This window comes from Mustela erminea, chromosome 2, assembly GCF_009829155.1.
Source record: "Mustela erminea isolate mMusErm1 chromosome 2, mMusErm1.Pri, whole genome shotgun sequence".
In the NCBI taxonomy this organism is placed as follows: domain Eukaryota; kingdom Metazoa; phylum Chordata; class Mammalia; order Carnivora; family Mustelidae; genus Mustela; species Mustela erminea.
In genome coordinates this window covers 52,660,715-52,686,422 of record NC_045615.1, presented here as the reverse complement: position 1 = coordinate 52,686,422, position 25,708 = coordinate 52,660,715, and the positions used below count along the sequence as shown (strand labels likewise).

At 35.9% G+C, this 25,708-nt stretch overlaps 1 protein-coding gene and 1 long non-coding RNA gene across 6 annotated transcripts in view; one reads left to right on the top strand and one right to left on the bottom strand.

The window, feature by feature from the left end:
* The window catches only part of GRID2 (glutamate ionotropic receptor delta type subunit 2), a 1,491,890-nt gene that overhangs the window by 156,540 nt on the left and 1,309,642 nt on the right, over positions 1–25,708 (bottom strand). The gene's annotated exons all lie outside the window — the stretch shown is intronic.
* Positions 1,132–13,696, top strand: LOC116584493. The gene is made up of 3 exons (XR_004283214.1): positions 1,132–1,460; positions 10,442–10,579; positions 13,529–13,696. It is a non-coding gene; the product is annotated as an uncharacterized LOC116584493 (long non-coding RNA).

Below are 25,708 nucleotides of genomic sequence, written 5' to 3'. Positions count from 1 at the left end.
GCCGTTAGGGTCTAGAATACAGAAAGATAGCAAGGCCTGGAGTTCTGGATAGTTCTGTGTGGGGAAAAAACTGGTAAATCTCTCCTTCAGGGAGGATGAGTGCCTAAAAACAAAACAAAACAAAACAAAACAAACCCCCCAAAAACAAAACAAATCAAAACAAAAAAACAAAAACAGTTGCTCCTCCAGGAAAGTTTGGGGGAATGCTTGTTTCACAATTTGGATCTCAAAATATTTCTGCTCTCCTTCCTTAGATATTTGTTCCCATGAATATGTCTCTTCTGTTGCCTTTAAATTGACTAGAAAGGAATTGAATAGGTGGGCAAAGATCTCCTGTCATGGACCCTGGGACAGACAAGAAGACTAGGAGAGCCCCAGCTTCCTCCAATTTCCTCAGGGGGGAGATATGTGAATCACTTTTTTCTATACCACTAGCCCACAAGGAGAGAACCCCTAGGATAACCCAACAATCAGAGTTGAGTTCCCATAAACTAACAAAGAAAAATGACAACTCACAGAGTAAGTGCCACACTTAGAAAGATGAATCAGAACAAGTAGAACATATTCTGGGAAAATAGCATTGTGGTATTAGTAAGACTCTAACTAAAAAAAAAACAAAAAACAAAAACAGTGTCCTTAAGCAGATTCAGTTGTGAATCTAAAAAGATCTATGCGGCTACCAGCTGATACACCTACATCAATTTCTCAACCAAGAAATTGAACAGATGAATTGAAGGAGAAAGTGTTCCACAGGCTCAAATGGAAAGAGTAGGATGACAACTGTCCCAATTGGGCTGGGAGGCCTGAGTCACAGCACTGGAACCTCTACATCAAGGAGAACTTCCAGGTGTTTGGCAATGGGTGCAGAAGGTTGTTATTGGTAGTGGGATACCAAATCCATACCACAGCTTGAAAGATAGGGACTGAGAGTGACAATTTTTGTAGTAGGTGGATATGACATGGCTTATCTGCCTTCTGCAGTTGCCGTCAACATTTCTCCCCCTGACCACGCACGTTAGCAATTGTGACTTGCTGTTCGCGATCATCAGTCATTCATTGTTATATCATTGCAAGTGCTGAGATGTAAGTGCGCCACTTAAGTGCACGGTCATCATGATTGCTAACAGCCCTCTGCCTGTGGATTGATTGTTGTTCTTGGCATCAAGATGATGTTAATTTAATTTTTAACATTGTGAATACTGAGATGATTTTTTCTAAGAGTACAGATGATGAAGATGAGAGTGATTGTAATACTAATACCAGCACGATCCAAACGTCTATGAAAAAGAAAGCTAAGTGAGTGTTTTTTATTACAGATGGTAGGACACAAGTAAGTAGTTAGGTGCATAACCGAAGCAGCATACTGCATAATACGAAGAAAAGAATTTGGAATTGAGCATGATGGAAAAGGAAATGAGCGCATAACAGAGACTGAATCTTACAAGTTGGGGCTGAAACAGGTAATGGTACTAAATCGATCAAAAGTCTGTAGGTCTCCTAAAAGGCGCCAATGCTCAGTTGAAGGTAGCAGCGACTAAATTAGGGCATACCACAGTGAACAAACACACATTATCATATTGTTCCCCTCATAGCTCTCTGTTTCTTGATTCTGAGGTTTCTTTTTCTTTTTCTTTTTAAAATTGTTTGTTTATTTATTTATTTATTTATGTATTATGTTCAAGCATCCAGCATATAGTACATCATTAGTTTTTGACTGTAATGTTCAGTGATTGATCAGTTGCATGTAACACCCAGTGCTCATCACTACACGTGCCCTCCTTAATACCCATCATCCAGTTACCCCATCCCCCCACTCCCTTCCTTCTGTAACCCTCAGTTTGGTTCCCAGAGTCCAGAGTCTTTCATGGTTTCTCTCCCTCTCTGGTACCTTCCCATTCAGTTTTTCCTCCCTTCCCCTGTGGTCCTTTTTGCTATTCCTTATGTTCCACATAGGAGTAAAACCATTTGATAATTGTCTTTCTGTTTGAATTTTTTCATTTGGCATAATTCCCTCCGATTAATCCATCTCGATGCAAATAGTGAGTGTTCATCCTTTCTGATGGTTGAGTAATAGTCCATTGTATATATAAATACATCTTTTTTTTTTTTTTTGACTATGGAGGCATTTATTTACAAATTCAGCTTTCAGGACTTACTGGGTACATAGCCATTTTTTACAACTATGTCAGTAGTAAGACGAGTGCTGGGTATGAAGTAATTATCACACAAAGACTTACTCTTGCCTCTAACCAGAAGATTCAGATTCTTGTCCTTTGTTTTCCCAAGAAGAATCATAGGAAGGAAGGATTCTTCAGAACTGATTGTTTTACTGTCAAATAATAGTCATTATGTTGGTGATTGGTTCAAGAGTGAGTTATGAAAACCTCTGTAGTGCCCCCTGAGGGCTGTGGGTCAGGATAGCATCAGGGAAGCCCTAGGTCATCTTTCCAGGCACCAATTGTGTGCCAGCACTGAGAATTATTCAGAAGCTGTCTGCCCCACTTTTCCCCTTTTCATTCTCAACATACTTAAGGAGATAAGTTTGCCCAGAGCCTATGGGGTCCTTAAAAAAAAAAAAAACAAAAAAAACCTCTTCATTTTTAGGAACTTTAGTATCACTACCACAGTCTCAAGGAAATAATTCTACAAGGAGAAAGTGGTTGGAAAGTAAAATTCAGTGCCACTGAGTCCTCTAGCTATAGAGCAAATTTTTCCATATAACTCAACAATTTTTCCGTGAAGACTTACATTCTTCTAAATTGATAGTAGACAGAGAGACTTAATGCTTCTCTTGAGTTTCTCCATTGACACATGTAAGTCCTTGGTCATATTTTCCAGGGATGGGTCATCCACCCCAAAGTCAGTCAGGTAGAGGTTTAAGGTTTCCTTTAGCTCCTCCATATCCTTGTCACTGATCAAACCCTCAAAAGGCACAGGGACTGTAGCTGATGCTCCAGCCTTCAGGGCCTCCAGCCAGATCTGTTTCAGATAATTCTTCTTTTGGTCAGTAACAGCCTAGGTAGCTTTAAGGGTGTATTGCCTGAACATGTGGAGACTGTGGACTGAGAAGTTTCTCAGAAGGGTGGTCTCTAGGCTTTGGAAATCATAGGCAGACACATTGATTTTGGAGACTAAGATTTGAAGGTCACTCAATTGTTTTTTAGCAGGCATCTCACACAGTCATCATGGATCATTTGCAGGGTTGTATCCTTATGGAATGTCTTGGGTTTACACATCTGTAAATTACGTAAATCACTGGCCACTTTAGTTTGAATGAAGCAGAACTTCTTCCCAATTTTTCTAATTGCTGTAGCCAGTTGCACAACAGTTAGTGTAACACGTCCATCAGAGAGAATAATAAACATGTCATAGTCACTCAATTTCATTTTCTCCAGATAATTCTCTGTTGGAAAGATCTCTATACCAGGCAGGTCCCATAATGTCATATTGGGAAATTTTGGATGGTTATATGGAGTTCTCCTGAGGGTTGTTTCCCATACCCCAGTCGGAACAACCTTTTCTTCCTCATGCCCCATCCCCTACAGGACATTGATGAAGCTGGACTTCCCTGATCCAGGTGCCCCAGTCACAGCAATGTTCACTCCGACATTCTTAGTGTTCCTCAATGCATTACTGATGGCAGAAACCGTTTCCTCATGGTCCCCCTTCTCCAGATGTGATTCAGCAATCTTGAGAATTTCCTGAGAGAGGATACTGCTTTCCATATTAATGTCTTTAAAAAACTCAGCGATGGAGTTGAAATCATCATGCTTTGCGTTAGAGGTTGTGGAAGAGGAGGACTGACATGTGGGCTGGAGCCACCATGACACAATTTTGCACCAAAGCTCAGAGTCCAAATGTAAAGACTCACAGCCCCAGGTTTGGGCATCAAATGATGAAGATCTAGAATATATGTGAGGTTTGGTGGGGTGAGGTCCAGAGTGGATGACCAAGAATGAATTCTTGAGACATCTTTGGTGCAAAATGGTGGTTTATTAAAGCACAGGGGCAGGACCCATGGGCAGGAAGAGATGCTGCCCATATCTTCTTTATCCATTCATCTGTTGAAGAACATCTTGGTTTTTTCCACAGTTTGGCTATTGTGGGCATTGCTGCTATGACCATTGGGGTACATGTGCCCTTTTAACTACATCTGTATCTTTGGGGTAAATAACTAGTAGTGTAATTGCTGCGTCATAGGGTAGTTCTATTTTTAACATCTTGAGGAACCTCCATACTGTTTTCCAGAGTGGTTGTACCAGCTTGCATTTCCACTGACAGCTTAAGAGGGTTCCCCTTTCTCCACATCTTTGCCAATACTTGTTGTTTCCTGCCTTGTTAATTTTTGCCATTCTAATTGGTATAAGGTGGTATCTTAACTGGTATAAAGTGGCTTTGATTCTGAGGTTTCAAATAAAATATGCTGTGGTAAACAAAAGGATGAAATTTTGTTAACAGATGAGTTGATCCTTTATAGTGTACAGCTGATTCTTTCAGAATTAACCTGAATGATCATGTTTTCTATAATAAAGTGAGGTGTCCCATAATGACAATGACAAAAAAAATGTTCACCCTAGGTCTTAGATATTTTGATTTAAAAAATGTAGTAACATGAGAGACTCTTAATTATGGTAAAGAAACCGAGGGTTTCTGGAGGGGTGATGTGTGTGTGGAGGTAACTGGGTGATGGGCATTAAGGAGGGCACGTGTAGTAATGAGAGCTCAGTGTGATATGCAAGTGAGGAATTAGTGAACTCTACATTTGAAACTAAGGATGTACTATATTTTGGCTTATTGAATTCACATGTAGTGTCAAATCATCTTCTTGATTTCTATGAAGATTTTAATAAAACTGTGTAAAGCATAGAACAAAAGTCAACTGATAATTTGTCCAAATACAGAGACCTTAAATCGTCTATCTGCATATTCTGCAGATATTTCAAATGTAAATTCTGTCAAATTTCATTCAGTAGGTAAACTTATCAAAGAAAATTAAAAGATCTTATCTGCAAAATATTCTGTACACCTTGTATATAACACAGAGAAAGGGGCATGATTTGCTTACCTGGGATAGTGAAGCTTTCTTTATTTAAAATTTTGATCACTTTTCAGTTTTGTCAAAATGTGAGATGTATTTGTGAGAGTTTACTTAATAGAAATGGAAGGAGATATTAATTTTTCAAATATTGGATTGCTATAAAATCACATTTTCAAAATGTGAAACAAGAACAATGAATGTTTTTCTCTAATTTGAAAATATATTGATGATAATAGTGAAGCAAAAGATTTCAGTAAAACAGAAATTTATGTATTTGTTCCAAAACTGATGATTTTTAAAAAAGAAACCACAGTGTGTGGAAAAAGATGAACTGACTGCACCTGAGTTGTTCCATTTTATGTGTAGATTATGACAAAAACTCATAGGGAAAAAATGACACGTTTTTTGAAACAAGACCACTTCAGAATAATAATAAAAAAATGGAAAGTTACCAGGAAACAGAAAAGGCAGCCAAGTTAGAGAGGATTTTCTCAATCTCCTTATGAAAACTGTAACTTCTGGAATTCAGCATTGATATCACACATTCAAATTACCTCTGTGCTTTAAAATCATTTTGTTAAGAAATAGAACTTTAACTTAGGATGACATCCCATGTGCTTCAGAGTGTTTAAAAATGATAGACATCCACATAGATTTATAGATGCAAAGGTTATGATTGGCGAAAAGCTGGTCTTTTCAAAGCAAGCTTGTAGAGCCAAGGTGTATGGGAAGCTAGAACATAATTCCTACAAGTTAACATACCTGCTATTGCCAATAAGTAAGTTCGTGTGCTCAGACATTTTGTTAAGAGCATATTTAGCTTGATATCACACTGGAATGACACCAGAATCAGTGTCATTCTGGGTTACAAGTCAAGCACAGCGTTACAAGTCAAAGTGAATTTTATGTTTAATTATATTTGGTTTCACCACTGTATAAAAGAAGGATGTTCTCAAGGTTGCAGGCGATTTAGAGAAGTATTTTTGGAAAGGGAGATAGAAAGAGTAAAATTATTATACAGTATTATGGGACAGAAAGAAACGTGCCATTGTTGTTATTAAATATACTTAGTGTTTAATTATATGTTTAAATTTACTTATGTTTAATTAGTATTTTTGTATTTATTTCCCTTTTAAAATGTCTTACCATAATGCATCTTAAATATAGCCTAAAATTTAATACAGAATTTAAAGGGTAAAAATAACTGCTTTGTTAGAGGACAAAAAGAAACCTTATTAAAATATTGTTATATTTTATTACACATATCATTTAATTAATAACACTATAGTGATATATAAATATTTATATATAAAATATGGTATATAATTATTACTATTTGACAGCTAACTAGTCCTATTGTTTTGTTTAAACAATAGCATTTTTTAATAAGAAATGAATAATACATAATTCCAAATAAATGCCTAGTTTCATGTTTTTATGTTAAAGTAAAAATGCATGTATATAATTCTTTATCACATACATATTACTATGTTTTTGAAGTAGTGTAGCTGTGTTCTGGGTTGTCTCTTTAAAAGTTTGGTCAGTATATTAGTAAATATTGTTGGCATAATTAGCTATTTGTGAGAAAATAAAATCAAACTTTTTTCTAGCTCCTCCCCAAATAATTTCCATTTGAAGTAAGTTCAAAATAAAATAGTAATAGCCCTGTAAGAAAAACTAGGGGAGCATATGCAATACATGTAAAGAAAGACTTTATAAGTAACATATGAAATCCAGAAAATATATAGGCAAAGCAAATTTTTTTTACATGAAACAATGTAAAGTACTTTTGTATGGCAAGAAATATATGTACAAAGTGAAGACCAATGTATTTACAAAAAAAAAAAAAAGAAGTTGGCACACAGGAGACAGAGTTAATATTTATAAATATGCAGGTGTTCCTCTAATAGAGGATGCAAAAGAATAATAGATAAAGCATCTGAAGAAGAAATTCTAAATAGAACAAAGATGTCCAATAATCATATTAAAACACCCAAACTCATTAGTGATTAGGATAATACAAAATAAAATAACAATAGGCTACTACTTTATATCTATTGCTCTGAAAACATGTAAATATATTGCTGGCAGAGATACATCGAAAAGTGTGTTCTTTTTTTTTTTTTTTTTTTTTTCTAGTTTAAATAACATAGAAATGGTATGAAAAGTGTGTTCTTATACATTGCTAGTAGAAATGAGAAAATGTCATGGCCTATTTCAAAAGTAACATCTGTTCAAATTGAAAAAATATAGATGACTTTGGCCCAGAAATTTCATTCCCAAGAATGTATCCAAGAGAAATAGAAATTTAAGATTAATGTACAAGGGTTCTCTATGTATTACTTATTGTGGCACCAAATTAAAAAAAAAAGTGTTAATGTTCATTAATCATAGAATGATGATGCATTTCTTCCATGAAACACTATGGAAACATTAAGAGGAATCTATTAGAGAAATCCAAGTTATCACGGAAGAATTTCTTTATTTTTTTTTAAGATTTTATTTATTTATTTAGAGAGGGAACTACTGAGCCTCTCAGCCTCAGTCGGAGCATGTAGATCGAAAATTAATAAGAGGTCCTGCTCCAAAGTTGAGTATTCAGTAAACTAATAACATACAAAGTGCTTAGAAAAGGGATGTGGCATGTGGTAAATTGTACAGAGAGAGTAAGAGTGAGCAGGGGGAGGGGCAGCAGCAGACGGAAAGAGAGAATCTCAAGTAGACTCTGTGCTGAGCACAGAGCCTAATGTGGGGCTCAATCTCCTGATCCTGAGATCATGACTTGAGACAAAATCAAAACTTGGTCACCCAGCTGACTGAGCCACCCAGGCGCCCCTCATGGAAGGATGTCCATGATATACTTGCAGAATGAAAAAGAGCAAGGTGCAGAAATTATTTATAATGCAATCTCATTTTAAAATCAACAATGACCCCCAAATTATATAACTATGTGGGACAATATATAGACATACTATATTAATAGGAGTGTTTAGAGAAAAATATAGAATGATACAACATATCGTGTTGTTTATCTGTCAAGGGTAGAAAAATTTATGGGTGGAGGTAGAGAAGGAGAGAAGAATGGGAGAAAGTCAAGCTGAAAAGTAAAAGGAAACCTAATGTTCTAAAAATGACATGTGTAGTTACATTTATACTTTTATGAAAATTATATACATGTATAAATATGTAATTAAAGAAGTCTTTTTTAAAAGTCAGGTTTATTGAGATCTAACTTACATATAGTCACGTTTACCATTTTTAGGTATTCAGTAAAAAATACTGAATTTAAAAAACCTGAATTTTTTTATGTTTAGAATTTTTAAATGGCATCATTAACATATATAGTAAAACACTAGCCTTTGAAATGTATGATGACTTATACATTTTTAAGTACTAGGGTACTCATAAATACATACTCCAGTCGCTCTCCTTTAATAACTGATTTATTTCTATTCATGAAGGGGGAGCCATAGACATACACTTAACTTTAAACAACATGTTGATAAAAGATCAGAACTATATGTTAATACAAAATGATAAAGGCAGAGGTTTGGAAGAACTCCAACATGCATTTGCCAGAATTGCTAGGTCTTGCCAACTCTATGTCTACAGTTTCCTTCCCAAACCATGCTTTCAACCAGTTTGTGTGTACATGATCTGAAAGTACATTAGGTAGAAAATTTACTTTTGAAACTACATTGTAAAATAAAATAAATCCTAAAATGTGCATCCCAACTTTCGTAACAAGTCGACTTTATCTCCAATTGGGTTCATTTTTTGGGATTCAGTTCTGATTTCTAATGCTTGTCGTTTCTTAAATGGCTTATATGCTTCCTTGCCCGTGGTTCATTCATACTCATTTTCTTTTGCTGGGAATGTTTTCCTATCCACTCTTTTCTTTCAGTCTTACTCTGTCCTAACTGCTTTAATTTGTACTAATCCTTTCAAAATTGAGATCAATTTAGATGTCACTTATTCCTGGAAGTTTCTGACTTCCAGGCTTAGGTTAGTGTCCCTCCTATATGACCTTATTACACCTTGTATGTATTCCTGTAACAGTCCTTTAGCACACTGGATTATAATTGCCTCTTTATTTTGCTCAAGCCCATGGAACTGGAAACTCCTGGAGGGCTGGGACTGCATCCTCACCCAAGTCCCATTGTCTCCCCTACGCCTAGCTTAGGCATATTATCAGGAGCAAGCACCTGATACATACTTCTTATTTATGTAAAATTGCTTCATTTCCTTTCTTTGGGTCACTAAGACCACCATACTTTGAACTCCCTATTCATTTAACAATTACTATATTCTAATTCTCCAACATTGATGAGAAGGACCAAATAAGGACAGAAAGTTGTCACAGCTCAAAATTTCTGCCATATACAAATAGATCATAGTGTTCTCTCAAGATAAAGGTGTACAAGTAATGTAACATTATTAAATTACACCAACTTCTGTGAGGTGTATAACTCCAGACTCATCAAGTTATAGGTATGACTCAGACATCACTGTTCAATAGAATGCTTTGAAATATTGGCAGTGTTCTATATCTCTATTGTCCAATATGGTAGTCACACTAGCCACATATGGCTACTGAGCACTTGAATTATGGCTAGTGTGACTAAGAAACTGAATTTTAAATTTTATTTAATTTTAATTCACTAACATGTAAATAACCATATGGCTGGTGTCTATAATAATGATATCAGTAATAGGAAGGTATTTGCTTCTATGAAGGAGTATGACTTTGCATCCTCCTAAAATCACTAGGGAAACAGCCATTTTTGGCATTTAACCATAGATGGCCTCAGATTTCTACTTAACTCCTTCATATGTATATGTTATGATTCCCAATTTCATCAAAATCACCTTGAAGGCAGAGAATTTTTTTCTAGACTCACTGTACAGACAATACTTAACTGAATTAGTTGCTTCAAGAAGGAATATTTATTTGAGATTTAAGGAAAAAATGTAGCACTTGGCTATTACTTAATACTAAAAAGTCCTGTGTAATGTCACAAGCCTCCCTAAAAACCAAATGGGAAGATTTTCTTACAAAATGAAGTGGAAAATGAGTAAACTAACTCTTAGATTAAGACTTGGTGCTGGTGATATCACTCACTGCTCATGGCAGATTTTAAATTACTAAATTCAGCATTTTCACATTATTTCTTTGTCATGTTGTGGAAACATGATGACATTTCAAGATGATGGTAGTTCACAGTCTATTACACATTACAGAAGAGCATTAAAAAGGAGTTTTATATGGTGATCAGTTGTCACAACTCGGTATCACACCAACCTCTTGGGCCAGCAGTGAAAAAAATAAAGCTGTAATATAACAGGCTTATTCTTAACAATTTGGTTACCCAAAAAAGAACAGAGTTTTTTTTTTTTTTTAAGAGAAGGCAGAGAGTTTTTTCATCAATTTGGATCAAACTCTATAAAGTGGCTTGATGAAAAAATTATCATCATAAAGATTTACAGAGAGGCAAACAAAGAAAGAGCACAAATTTTGGTCAGAAATGAAACAGAATCCAGGTAAGCATTTTATAAGAAATACTTTTGAAGTTTCACTGAAGCTTAAAAAATACAGCCAAAACTCATGTTTTGGTTGGTTTAATCTTGTACAGATTCAATTACTGTTCTTTCTTGTAGATGAACTTTTGGAAACTACCAGCATGTAAAAACAATTCAGCACTGGGATCGCTGTTACAGGGATGCCTTAGCTAAAAATGGTCCTCAGTTTTTGGAGCAGTTCCCAATTTATGAAAAAAGTAAAGAAGGAGGAAAGGAAATAAGCTTAAGGAATAGAAATGAAGAAAAAGGCATGAAAATGCGACATGTTCTAGGACACCCACATTTCTATGGTATGATAATATGATGATAGAATGATGTGCATGTGGGGGGGTGCTGAGTCAAGAACTCCCTAGAACAGGTATATTCTCTGTCTTTAATTCTTACAATCTGGCTATGCTAGATTTAATCCAAATCATTTAATCCTACTCAAACCAAAATCATGCTATATTTAACCCAAATCCAATCCAAATACCATAGTACAAACAACTCTAACATTTTTATTGACATAAAATTTACATATCATGAAAAACACAAATCTTAAATGGCTAATTGAGTAAGTTTTGATTAAAAATATACATGTGAATCCACCATCCCAATTAAGCTATAGAACATTTGCATCACCCTAGGAATTTTCCTTGCCCTCTTTAAAAAAAATTTAAAAGATTTTTTCTTTTATTTAATTTTAATTCAATTTAATTTATTTTTCAGTGTTCCAAGAGTCATTGTTTATGCACCACACCCAGTGCTCCATGCAATATGTGCCCTCCTTAATACCCACCACCAGGCTCACCCAGCCCCCCAACCCCCATCCTTTCCAAAACCCTCAGTTTGTTTCTCAGAGTCCACAGTCTCTCACGGTTTGTCTCCCCCTTTGATTTCCCCCAACTCACTTCTCTTCTTCATCTCCCAGTGTCCTCCGTGTTATTCCTTATGCTCCACAAGTAAGTGAAACCATATGGTTTTAAAGATTTACTTATTTATTTGAGAGAGAGAGAATATACACAAAGGGGGTGGGGGAGAGACAGGGAGAGAGGAATAGAGAGAGAATCTTCAAGCAAACTCCTTGCTGAGTGCCGAGCCTGACATGGGCTCCATCCCAGGACCCTGACTGAGATCATGACCTGAGCCAGCTGGTGAATCAAACGGAGTCTCCCAGGTGCCCCTTCTTTGCCCTCTTCCAGTCAAACTTCACCACTGTTTGGATTTGTATCATCATAATAGATTAGCTTTGCCAGTTCTTGAAATTCATACAAATAAACCAAAGGGTTGTACTCTTCTGTCTCTGGCTTCTTTCAACAATACAGTGCTTTTGAGATATATCCATATTTGTTTGTGATAAATAGTTCTTTGATTGATTATTTCTTGTAATATTGTGGCCTGAATAGATCACAACTTGTTTGCCTATTGTCCTGTTGTTGGATATTTGGATTGCTTCCTGCTTGGAGCTATTACAATAAAGCTGCTGTAAACATGATTGTATGTCTTTTATGGATGACAGTTTTAATCTCTCCTGGGTAAATACCTAAGATTGGAACTGCTGGGTGATAACTGACTCTCTCTGCTTGACTTTTTTCACTCAGCATAATCTCTTCCAGTCCCGTCCATGTTAATACAAAAGTGAGTATTCATCCTTTCTGATGGAGGCATAATAGTCCATAGTACATGTGGACCATATCTTCTTTATCCATTCATCTGTTGAAGGGCATCTTATCTCTTTCCACAGTTTGGTCACTGTGGCCATTGCTGCTATGAACATTGGGGTACAGATGGCCCTTCTTTTCACTACATCTGTATCTTTGGGGTAAATACCCAATAGTGCAATTGCAGGGTCATAAGGAAGCTCTATTTTTAATTTCTTAAGGAATCTCCACACTGTTTTCCAAACTGTCTGCACCAAATTGCATTCCTACCAACAGTGTAAGAGGGTTTCCTTTTCTGCACATCCTCTCCAACACTTGTTGTTTACTGTCTTGTTAATTTTGGTCATTCTAACTGGTGTAAGGTGGTATCTCAACACGGTTTTGATTTGAATCTCCCTGATGGCTAATGATGATGAACATTTTTTTATGTGTTTATTAGCCATTTGTATGTCCTCTTTGGAGAAGTGTCTGTTCATGTCTTCTGATCATTTTTTGACATGATTAACTGTTTTGTGTGTGTTGAGTTTGAGGAGTTCTTTATAGATCTTGGATATCAGCCCTTTGTCTGCACTGTCATTTGCGAGTATCTTCTTCCACTCCGTGGGTTGCCCCTTTGTTTGTATGTAGATATTGTGGTTCTTCCTTCTGTGGCTCTTCTCTCTGAGATTCCCTCTTAATTTTCAGCTATCTTGGCAGCCCTGAACTCCATCGTATGACACTGCAAGCCTATAAAACTGAAACTTTTTTCTTGAGTTTTAGCTGCCCTGGAAATGTGCTCAGGGAGAAAGCCATATAAATGTGAATCTCTTTTTGTTCAGTTGCCTTCTTTCAAAGGTCATATCCTTTACAGTTTCTGTCAGCTTTTGTGAGAGAGTTAGTCTGATACAAGATACTCGGCTACTACTGGAATTGGAGTTTAACTTTCTTTTTTATGTCGATAATCACATTGTTTCCCAGCAGACTGATGGAAGCAAACAGAAGCCATAGTTTTGGGATTATTTTATCACAATCTTAAGTGGAAGTGAAATTTACTTAGGAGAAAATTACATGGAGTTTCAATGATGATAAAATTAGTTTCATGAGACTTATGTAATCATCTAAAAGCTTTTTTCACTTAAAGAAATGCCTGCAATTTACTTGTAATCTTTTTACCTGAAGTACACCTGAAGTGACTGGTCTAACTCTACATTTTAGGTGAAACACTTTTAACTCTTCTTACTCATACAAGTGCCCATTAGTGACACAACTTTAAATTTTTTTTCTTTTCCAGATCTACTTCTGTTGAGTTTTCTTGTGGAATAGATGCTGAACTCTTAAACAGAATGATGCAGGCAATTCACTTTCAATCCAATCCAATAATATTTGCTGAACATGGACTGTGTAACAATAGTCTGTCAGGTGGTAGATCAGAAGTGGAAAAGAAATAATATCATGAAAATCCTGGAATTAAATTAGGAATAACATTTTGTAGCAAAGTTTAACCCAGTATGATTTTTGTAGTCAAAATTATATATACAGTCATTGAGAAATGAAAATGTTCAGAAAGGGTTAGAGTTATTTAGTGACAGATTGGAGTGAGTCTTGTTCTAGACCTTCAGAAAATATAAATAAAAAAAGACAAATAAAATATATACTCATTGCGAAGCTACATTTCATCCAGTTTTGCTGCATCTTTTCTCTAAACACACATATATACATGCAAACACACAAGTCTCCATTATTTTTTCTGAATAAGACATAAACAAAAACTAGGGAACTATTAAAGAAGATACAGAAGACAGAAGTTAGATTTAGCTTGTATCTAGAGGTACATAATATTACCCTGCCTTCAAGGAGAATGCATTTTAGTAGAAACAGCAAAAATGTTTAAAGTCCATATTAAAATGCAAATGTAAATAATAATTATAATTATGCCCATACAAGAAAAAATGCTTAGGATTAGGTTAGATCTTTAAATAAGCAAAAGTAATCAGGAGAAATTAGGTTGAAAAGAAGCAACAGAGCAGCAACTTAAAAGAGAGAAAGGCTATTATTTATTGTTGTCTCAATAAGAAACTAATTATAAACCTCTTAGAGACTACAATTTAAGAAAAATATCCCTCTGTGCTAAGCAGAGCAAAATAAACATTGAAAAGGTTGAATTAGGGAGAAAGGATGAAAAAGAACAAGTGCATGAGGGAAAGAGAGAAAGAATGAGAGATGGCAGCTGGAAGGGATTAAATAATTTCATAAGGTTGTGGAATAATGTAGAGTGGAAGCTATAAAAATAAGTAATACTGTTTGATACCTGAGAAAATAGTCTAGAGTGAGACCACTTGGCAGGAAGTGTGAAACCTGATATTCCTCTCATTGGACTCTGGTAACTTTCACGAGATTCAGTTTCCACAGAGTTGATGATAATCCTTAACTCAGTCGTCAGGTAGGTCATACAAGAGAATGTATATAGCACATAATAATCGTCTTTTCACAGTTAACCATCCATGCTTTTTAGTCTTTCCTATCAGTATTAGTAAGGAATAAGCTTCAGTCCATTAGTCTGGGCTAACTACTAGAAGGCTTCCAATGAAACAGGTTTTTTGTTTTTGTTGTTGTTGCTGTTTTTTAATTCAGGGATATCTCTCTTTGAAGGGAAAGTAGGCAAAAAATATTGTAACGCAAGAGAAGGAAATTTAGGATCAAAACACAGAATATAACAAGAATATAACTAAGTGACTAAAATATGGTTGTAAAGAATAAGTACCTATGCAAGGACTTTCACTGAAGCAGAAAGACATATTTGGTTTCAAAACAGTGGAAGAAGCAGTCAAACCTACAAGGTAAGAAATTTGGAAGCCAAAAGAGAATAGACAATGAAGAGTGTCTTGGGATTGCTGTGCTGAGTGATAGATTTACTAGAGTGACTGCTTTCATAAGGATGATGAACAATGAATATGGCTGTGAGGGAATTACAGGAAGTTCCTTCCTAGGAAAGAGAAACCACAAGCAAGCAAGTGAGCATTAAAATTCATTCTATGGGTGAGTCAGGCAAAACAATCTTATACTTAGGCTTAAAATATATCGACTCCTATTGCTTCCTTGGAGAAGCTAGTGAGTTTCTTGCATCCTGTTTTCCTATCAACAAGATCAGAAAACATTCATCATGATGTTTTAGAGCTGTAGATTTTCAAGATGGAAACACACAGAAACCACAAATAGAAATATGTTTACTTCAAGTGACAGCTGATCAGGAATACATAAATTAGTTCCTATTGCATAAGAAGAGGTTCAATAAAGTAGATGACTATTTCATTTGTTTAAAAAAACAGTTGACTTTGGGAGGCCTTCTATGCCTACTCTTCTTCGTTGTTTAATTAAATGAAGCTAAGAAACCTATGTACAACTAAACAAAACAAAAATCTCTTTGAAACATATTTTCACTTTAGATTACTACTGTAAATATGTGTATTTCTGAATAATAATACATCTGTTCACTGTTTACTAATAATCTTTTATAATTTTCTGCATAGCCATGAGCAATATATTTCTTATCAAATTATACTCTTAAACAGTGAACAAAAATGCTGAATATCAAACCAAGCATATTAAATACTGAGACAGATAAGTTTTTAAACTAAATACACTAGCAATAAGCCAGATCAATATTCAATTAATTATGTTGTATGTACAACAGCTTCATAAATGTCCATGCGATACATTAAATCTGAGACTAATATCCAAAAATGAGACAAATCACTTTTTTTCACCAGCAATAATACCTAACTGACATGTCAAATTGGATACTTATTAAACAAAACATTGAGTACCACTTAAGACTATAAAAACAAAACAAGTGCAATTTTTACTTCCATCTAGAAAAACGTCTTAGAATATTAACTTGGGCTTTCTTCAATCTCCTTTATATTTTAGGAGATCCAAACTGGGGTAAGAGGAGTGTTAGCAGTGTCCTAAATTTCCTTAGTATACTAAGGAGAATTTACTATACAGTAAACATACTCTTTTAAAATATTCCTAGAAATTACATTTATTGGGGTCTATTCACCTCGAATGGCTCAATACGGACCTAGATAATGAACACAAAAGTAATGAGTGGGAAGAGTGTAGGTTTTGGAGATAGATCTCATCTCAAACTCAGTGCTGCCACACACATGTTGAAAGAACACCCATCATTTCTTTAACTACCTGGGACTTCAGTCTTTTTATTTGTAAAATAAGTGTCATGATACCCTCCTTGTAGATTTTGAACCTTGGTGATAAGGCAAGGAAAACAAACAGCTAGCACAGTGTCTGCCACACTACAGGTGATCAATAAAGTAGTAGGTAGAAGTCTTTGATATTAACGTCCCTCTGAATAGCAAATGATGATCTGCACAATTTATCGCATTGTATATGGTCTTAAAATGGAAATATAGGTGATACAATAACAAAGGAATCTTAGAATATTAGGAGAATATTTTATGGTTATATTATTTACCAGAAAGAGTTGAGAAAGTTAGCTGTGCAAACTTGAGGGCAGTAAAAGGTGTACAAGTAAAAAGAAATCCAGATTAAGTCACTGAATTTGAGATTAAGTTCTCAAGAGAATGACCAGGTAGAGGAATAATAATAATACAGACATTTTTGCTTAGTTCTTACTGTATCCTAGTCACTGGAATTCTCGTTTTACACATATTGGAACTGAGTGAAGCTTAGAGCCAGTCAATATTTCCCCCAAACTTATGCTGCAAGTAAATGTCATGCTGGGCTTTGCTCCTAAATCACAGACAGCTGAACTTGTTCCAGTTGTGAAAACGTTATGTGATGAGTGAAAAGAAGGCAAAAATAATTATATGCATCCATGAAAAGTTAAACATTTGATTATATCTCAAGATACCCACAACAGGGTTGTTCTAAGAGATACCATAAGCAACTGCTATAGGGTTGTGTGGACACGGATGGATGGCTAGGTATGTATCAGAATGAGAGCCTTAGCTGATGGCAACAGAAAAAAAAAAATGGACACTTGCTTTGAAGTTTGATGTATCTTCTGGTTGCTTCTTCCTTGAATAGTTACAGTAAAGCAGAATGATATGAAGAGTAGTCAGTCACCTGTCATTTAGAAGGCACACAGGTGATCAGCTAGACTGGCTGTCAGCACTGGCTGACAGGTTAACCATAGCTCTGCTCCCTTGTCTTTTGTACTTCTATATGATACCATGAGAATTAAAGGCAATGCAAATATTTAAAACATAATGAACACATATAAAGAACTTGTCATTACAAAGGCAAATGAGATTCCAATCTGACTGCGTGCATTTTATTTAGTTTGGTAAATGCTTTTTAGTCTACTCTTTAAAAGCAACATCTCTCTCTTCCTAACCCACTTCTTCCTCCCCCCACCCCATCTTCTTTTCTCCTCCATGAGGCTATAGTTTCTATTTGGAGAAATCACCTCTTAACCATTTGCTGCATAACATACCAGTATAATTATATTGCAGAGTACTTGGTGATTTTTTTTATTTGTTTGTAGTATTGATGAGTTTCATGTAGTTTCATAGAGATATTATCATTTCCAATTTAAACAACTACTGAATTGTTTCACAGACTAAACATAAAATAATAGCAAAGGTTAAATTAGGATTATAGTTTCTGGATTTTAGGATCTTCTCTGGCTTTATTTAATCTTTTACAAATAATGATTATCCAATAACCACTTTTACTGATATGCAAAATGTTCCTTAATACCATTCCAATTAAAGAGTCTATGTTCACCTCACTGCAGTTTCTCTCTCTCTCTCTCTTTTGGAAACTTTGGGTGATTAAATGCATTCACCTGTAATTTCCTCATTACTTTAGACATGAAATTTTAGCAGGGCATAAAAAATAGAAAAAAAGGATTATAATGAATATGATAAATTCCCTTCACCGTGGAATAAAATATCTAAATAGACAGCCGATCCTAGGACACAGTATAAAAAGACAGAAGAGCTGGAAAGTATGAGAGAAAATGTAAGAGACATTGACGATAGTAAAAAATTCTAAAATCCCAGTAACAATAACATAAGGTTATGAATAGATTTCAAGGTGTCCTTGGAAAGGAAAAGAAATACACTTTTTTCCCAATAAACTCTAACTGAAATGTAATATTTTCTTCAATTAGGAAAATAGAGGAAAAAAATCACAGCAGTATTGGCAGAACAAATGACATTACTACCTGGAAATTAGAGGTATTTTTCACATGACAGTACATATTGCTGCAGGTATCTCAAAATATAATTTCTGTTCATCACTACTTCAGAATTTAGATACCTACTAAATCTGTTGTTAGATAATTTTATGGGTACGCTCATAAGGAATAAAATTACATATCATACTTTATAGTATTTTGATAACTGAATTTTAATAGAATCTGCTTCCTTTGTAATCCTATGTATGTAATTTTGCACAATTTTAAGTGTAGTTCCATCAGCTTTACCAAATCTTCAGAACAGACTGTAGCATAGAGATTGTTCTATAGGAGTTCCAGAGGGAGAGATCAGAGTTAATAAAAAGAAATAATAGAAGGAAACGTCTCAGAACAGAGGAGACACTAATCTTTAGATCAAATGGATTCATAGTCAAAACATAGTGTGAAAGGTGATTAGCTTTCTTGGGCAGAGACTGAGACTGTGTAGAAGATGGATAATTTATTCTAATTATTTTTTCTTTATTTGAAAAATTAAAAACCTGAATGTATTCTTGTATAATTATAAAAAAATGTACATAAGTATGAAGTTAAAAAAGAGAAGAAAGAAAGAAAAGGAAATACCAAATACCTTGGTATTGCTCAGCAGCTGGTGTTCTAGATATTCAAAGAGCCTCATGTGCTAGTTTAATGAATATTAATTCAGCAACAGATTCGGTAGAACAGAAGGCTTCACAGCCAGGTCTTTCTAGGATTGAACGCTGGCTCAACACTAGCTGGGCTTACTAGTCTTGGGCAAGTCATCTGGGCTTTCTGAACATCATTTCTTCCATTTATAAAATTAGAGTAATATCCATCTTATGAAATTAATGTCAGATGAGAGCTAATGCAAAGATATGAATGTTGTGTGTCTAGAATAGTATTTGAGATATAATAAACAAAAAAAATGGCAATCAATCATCATTATTATTGATCTAAGGTTGAAAGTTAGGGCAAACCACTGAAAGATTTCAGTTTTGTGAAACCATATGACAATGAAAACTGGAGTTTAGGCATAGAGCTATTACAATGTAGATGAACAGAGGAAATGAAGATAAGCAGAATGGAATGGGAAATGTTTAGAAGACAGATTTCTCCAGACTTGGTGACCAGTTAAGTCCTGACTATGAAGAAAATACCTGGGATGACCCCCATATGTCTGAACTGTTTGAATGGGAGGTTAGAGGTACCATCTACAAGAGGGTCAGGTTTGGGGTAAAGGGCGATATGTTTAGGTTTGGATATGTGGCAGTTAAGATGACCAAGGACATCGAGGTGGTCCAAATGGTCCAGTATAATGGGTGGTTTGGTATAAGTAAGATCCTCAGGAGTAAGATCTCTGCTGGAGAGCAGGCTTTGGCTATCAGCCATTCAACAGATGTTAGTAATACTCATGGGTTGTTCTGAAATCACCAAGGGACAGGGTGAAAAATGAGTGGAGGATTCAGGATTGAGTCCTAGATGAACGATTTAAGCAAGAGAACCTTTTATTTATTCAGTAATAAAGATGGATATTCTATACATATTCCCTGACTCCTTGTTTTATTGTATTCTCTTACAAAATGAGGACAAACTTATAACTGGAAAACAATAGGTCACTTAAAAAAAAAGGAAGAATTCCTTATATAAATGAGTAAAATTTTGAACCAGTGGGAGAAATATAAAATAGTAAGAAAAGAAGAAACATTTAAAAAAGTTCTTTTTAAATGAAATGCTAACCAAAGGTAGAGCTGTCCAGTTGCTGATCCTATCAACACCCCAAATACCTTCCCATTTAATCACAAGTATTTGAGAGGTTTATTTTTTTCCAGTTTTGTCTAGCAACAAACATGGTAACAATATTATTTTCTATTTTCATTAGTTTGTTTACTTACAAAATTACCTTACAAGATAAAGAGCCTTTAAAGGTCAAACACCTTCTATTTTTTCTTTTCTTTTTTTTTTTTTTTTAAGATTTTGTATTTACATATTTGAGAGAGTGAGATAGAGCAAGCATGATGTTGGGGGGGAAGGGGCTGAGGGTCTGGGAGAGGGACAAGCAGACTCCCTGCTAAGGCAGAAGGTTGGGGGGGGAATGGTAGGGGTCTCTATCCCAGGGCCCTGAGATCCTGACCTGAGCTGAAGTTGGATGCTTCACTGACAGAGACACCCAGGTGCACCAAGCACCTTCCATTAAAAGCACGTTTTTTCCCAAAGTGAGGTCATATAGTAAGTCAAGGAATTTTTGGATAATTTACTTTACTCACAAACAGTTGTGTTTTCCTGAAACTGTTTTTGTTTCATTTGTGATCTAAGACCAGAATCCTAAAATCCTTTCTAATTTAATAGACAATGTTTTTTCTCAATGTCTCGAGAAATGTTTCAGCATTTCCCATCTGCTTCCTGTGGTTCCCAAATCCAATAACGTGGTTTATGGACATGTTGTTTGTTGGTTGGTTTGTTTTCTCCTTTTTATCACTACTCTTCAGACTCTTGAAGCTGTAGTAGTTGCTATAGATTGCTTGCACAAAGCTTGAAGGCTATGTATTAATGGTCAGTTGCTAGTGCATAAGCCTGGAGGTGAATTCAAAAGTGGGAAATGAAGAAGAATGATTGTGTTTGGGAAACAAATGGAGACGGAATGGACCTTGTGATGAGGATTCTGCAGGACTGGAAAAGAAGAAATATTCTGTTATTAAGGTCTGATTCTGACCTCTTCCACCTCCTACATGTGTAATATTGGCTAAATTATTGAACTTTTTTGAACAGCATTTTTTTCATTGTAAGAGAAGAATAATAAAACCACCTGGTTGTCGTGGAGTTGAATGTAAAGTATCAAGAACTACACCAGGAATGTAGTAAAAATCATCCAATGAAAATCATTATTATCTTCCTTCTTCTTATTATTACTTAGCATTGACAGAATTTCTAAGAACAAGGCCAATATTAATAACTGATAGGAGAAAGGCCCATAGTATTGAGGAAGAAGAAGGTTAATTATTTGTTATTTACCTTTTAAAGCAAGGACAAGTGGGGGAAAAAAAACCACATACCAGTTAATTCTAAAGAATAAATCTTTAATATGTATTTATATCTGCAGTGGGTTAAATAGTATTCTCCTAAAATTCATGTCTATCCAGAACCCCAGAATGTGATCTTACTCGGAAATGTGGTCTTTGCAGGTGTAATTAAGGTAAGGATGTATTCTAAATCCAATTACAGAGTCCTATAAGAGACAAAAAAGGACACAAGGCAACATAAAGAAAGTAATGAGAAGCTGGGGTTAGAGACTGGAGTGGTGCCACAAGCAAAGGGCCGGGAGCCAGCACAGACTGGAGGAGGCAAGGAAAGATTCTTCCTGGGAGACTCCAGCAACTTGATTTCAAATTTCTGGCTTCCAGAACAATGACAGAATAAATTCCCGTTGTTCTGAGGTAGCATGTTTGAGGTAATCTGTTATGGCAGTTCTAAGTAACTAATACAATATCATATAAATGCTTTTCTAATTTGGCAGGGAGTTGTTTCTGTTACCCTTTGAAGAATCTAGGAGTTCTCTATTCTTACAAGCTAAGTATTATCTCATGATTTCATTTCTTTTAATTTTTTTCTCCTTATTTTTTTCCTACAAAAAATAAACATATAGGGGCACGTGGGTGGCTCAGTCAATTAAGCATCTGCCTTTGGCTCAGGTCATTATCCAGGATCCTGAGATGGAGCCCTGCATCAGGCTCCCCGCTCAGCAGGGAGTCTATTTCTCTCTCCTCTCTGCCTCCCCCCTTCTCATGCTCTCTCTCTCTCTCGTTTGCTCTCTCACTCAAATAAATAATTAAAATATTTAAACAAACAAAAACTGTTGGAGGCCACGGCACAGTTGGAGTCGAGGACCAAACCAGGCCCTGACTTGTGTCTCCTTCAAAGTCTGGACACCTTGACAAGGTTAAGGACAAGAAAGTTGAGTGCACAGAGAAAGGGTCTGTGCTATTTGTCATGATTTCCCACACACTCTCCCTGCAGTAGGGAACAATGTGGCCAGAGTCTGAGTTCTTAATTAGTCCTTGTTGTTCCTGTACCTCCCATAACCCACTCCCTGGTTGATTGTTTTGCTAATGGCTTTAGCCCGAAACTGCCTGGCATCACGAGGTTTGCTTCTAGTAAATGTAAACTTGTTATAGGAACTTGCGGTCATCTGACTAGGTACTGATGTATTACTCCTCCTATTCTCTGGTCTGCCTTATAAATGCTTGTAAGATGTGGAATAAATTTGGCACTGTTGGACATCATCTTCAGTGTCTCTCCTGCCCCCATCTCTTTGACTCTTAACTTTTTTTCATCATCCTCTTAGCCCTCATGGTTACTCTGATCGATTCGTCACGCTGGCCGTGACAAACAACAAAAACCCCAAAAATAAGTATATAGAAAGTGAGGCCTCCATTATAAGAATACAGTATGATACTCTATTTTTAGTAAGAGTAGTAAATCTATCTTTTAAGTGGTGAAAACTATAAATATTTATTTGGGACAAGCTTCTGGAAAAACAACTACTTATTGATTCTATTTCTGATAAACCCAAAGAAACTAAAAACTAAAGCAAAATATAATGAAGAACAATTTAAACAGTAATTTTTAGTTAAGCGGGCAGTGTGGTAAGCAGAATAATGTCCCCTTCTGCAGAAAAAGAAACATGACAACATGCTAATCCCTGGAACCGGCAAACATGCTGCTTCACATGACAGATTCTGTAGATGAGAGTGTTAGGATTCTGAGATGAGGAGATGATCTGGGATTATCCAGTTGAAACTAATGTAATCACAAGAGTCTCTCTCTCTCTCTCTCTCTTTTTTTTTTTTAAAGAGGGAGTTAGGAGAGTTAGAGACTGACAGAGATTGGAAGACATTATGCTAATGGAAGACTGACAGAGATTGGAAGACATTATGCTAATGGAAGAAGAGGCTATTAGCCAAGAAATGTAGGTGGCTTCTAGAATCCAGAAAAGACAAGGGAATGGACTCTTCCCAAGAACCTCCAGGAAGAATACACCTGCCTGACATTTTAATTTTAGTCTGTAAGACCTATGTCAAACTCCCACTCTGCAGAATTATGAGATAACACATTTTGTGTGTTGTTTAAAGCCACTGCTTGTGATGACTTGGTAAAAGCAGCCAAGGGGAAACCAATACCAGTAGCTCAAAGACATGCAGAGGAGTTATGTAGGGTTTTATGGAAAATTTCAACCACCAAATCTCAGAGTTTTCAAGAGTTGATATTTCTATATTCATCCACTATGAGCAACAGAAAATATGGTGCCAACTGCAAACAGGAATTTCTGCGGAAATCAGATGCCCTGCTCAGTCTAATTCATAAGCTGAGTTGTCATTCCCCACAAAGTTAGTCATCATTGCAGAACTGATAAAGATATTTCAGGGGTAAAAGTCTTAGACTTAAAGTAGATGTAGAATTTAGTCCTGACCATCACTAGAAGGTTGTAGGCTCAGGACAGTTCATTTTGCTTTTTTTTGATGTCTGTTTCCTCATCTATAAACAAGTAGGTTGGACATTTGGTCTTTTCCAACATAAATTATACAACAAAAACAGAGTTAATAGGATTGCTTCTATTACTCTGTAATGCTGACCTTTCATTATATGGCCAATTTATAATCTTTTATATTTCCAGATTTATTTTAACATATTTATGGATATATTGGATTGACTCCTGACTAGAACCCAGAGGCTCTGGCTATACGTTGAATTCTGGTTTATTAGACATGTAACTCACTTTCCACTTTCCTCACTGCTGGCTTTCTCATAGTTAACCACTCAGTGCTATGCAGAGGGTTTTTAAACTGTGCCAAGGAAAGTAGTGATGTTCCATTTAAAATATGGCGTTACTACAAGTGAAAGTAAAAGCTGCCTAAAACATTTGTGCCTTGTGTAACAGAATAGTAAACTGGCTCACATCTATCTTATAAGCTTTACTCCATACTATAGTTAATTAAAGATATGTGACTGCAGTACAAGCTGGAAAAAAAATAGGGGCTCTTTCTCAAAATGCTCAGAAGGAAACAATAGCTGTGCAGTGAGTGGATACTCTTAACTCATCATATTGCCACACCTATTAGCATGGTGCAAAACTGGGAAGGAGAATAGAGGAGTCAGTTTGATGGTTGAATGAAAGCTTCCCGCCACCTTCTGCATATTCCAGCATCTTGGTGATAAGGCTGTATTATGTTTCATTTAACATTCTAGAGACTGTGCTGAGTAAACGTTGGCAGCACTTTCCTGAAAAGTCTCACCATCACACACACCAGAGAAGGAGTGTTTTGATCAATATTCACTGAAGTCACCGGCACTCATTCTCTTTCATATTCACTGTGCATCTCAGTTCCGTTATGTGTCTTCCATGAAAATAAAGTAAAAAAAGAAGAAACACAGCTGAAATCTCAGAGATGTAAGCTTAGCCCATTCTCCAAAATAATTTTTGGAAAGCCTTGATAACAAGAACAAAGATCAGAGCACTGGAGAGGGTCCAAATGACGCATGCACATTTTTTCAGCTCCTCTGTCTTATCTGCCTCAAGATCTGTTGGTCCTTGGTCTGATAAAGAGGAAACACAGCTAAGGGAAATAAAGGTGGGATGGCGCTGGGATGCTTGAGATTCACAGTGAAGCTAGCGGAGCTCAAGTGTCAGGATCCCTTACTTGTTCAGCAAAATTAATACATTTTATCAATCAGTCTGGACCCCTGTGGCTTTCTATAATGACTTTCCTTGGTCAGGGCATAATGGAGCACCCTGGGTGCCTCTTGCTTTAGACTAAGAGGAAGTTGACTTTGGTATAATTTAAATAAACAAACATAGCAATAAAAATTTAGGTGATACACACTCATTTTCATAGAGGGTTATGTTATAGCTATCAGGCCTGAAATACTCCAACTATGTGGCTGACATGGTAAGCTTTCTGACAAAAAGGTGCAGGGATAGATGGTGTACTATGACATGATGGTGTCCCCTGGCGCTTGACCCTGTACAGTGTGAGTGGTCAAGGAGGAAACCAGGGTGAAACTCTCAGAGCCAAAAACCAGTCTGTGAAGTGTTCTTCCAAATCTGACAGTTCGTATATGAAATAAACTTGACAAAGGATTTCCCCAAGTTTGCAACTGTTCAAAGAATTTTTATGTCATAATCAATAGGGAGTCATGAAGCTGAAAGAAGCTATTTCAGAAAGTCACTAATTAAAAAAATGATTTCGATCAACATGCTAGTAGAAAGACTGAGTT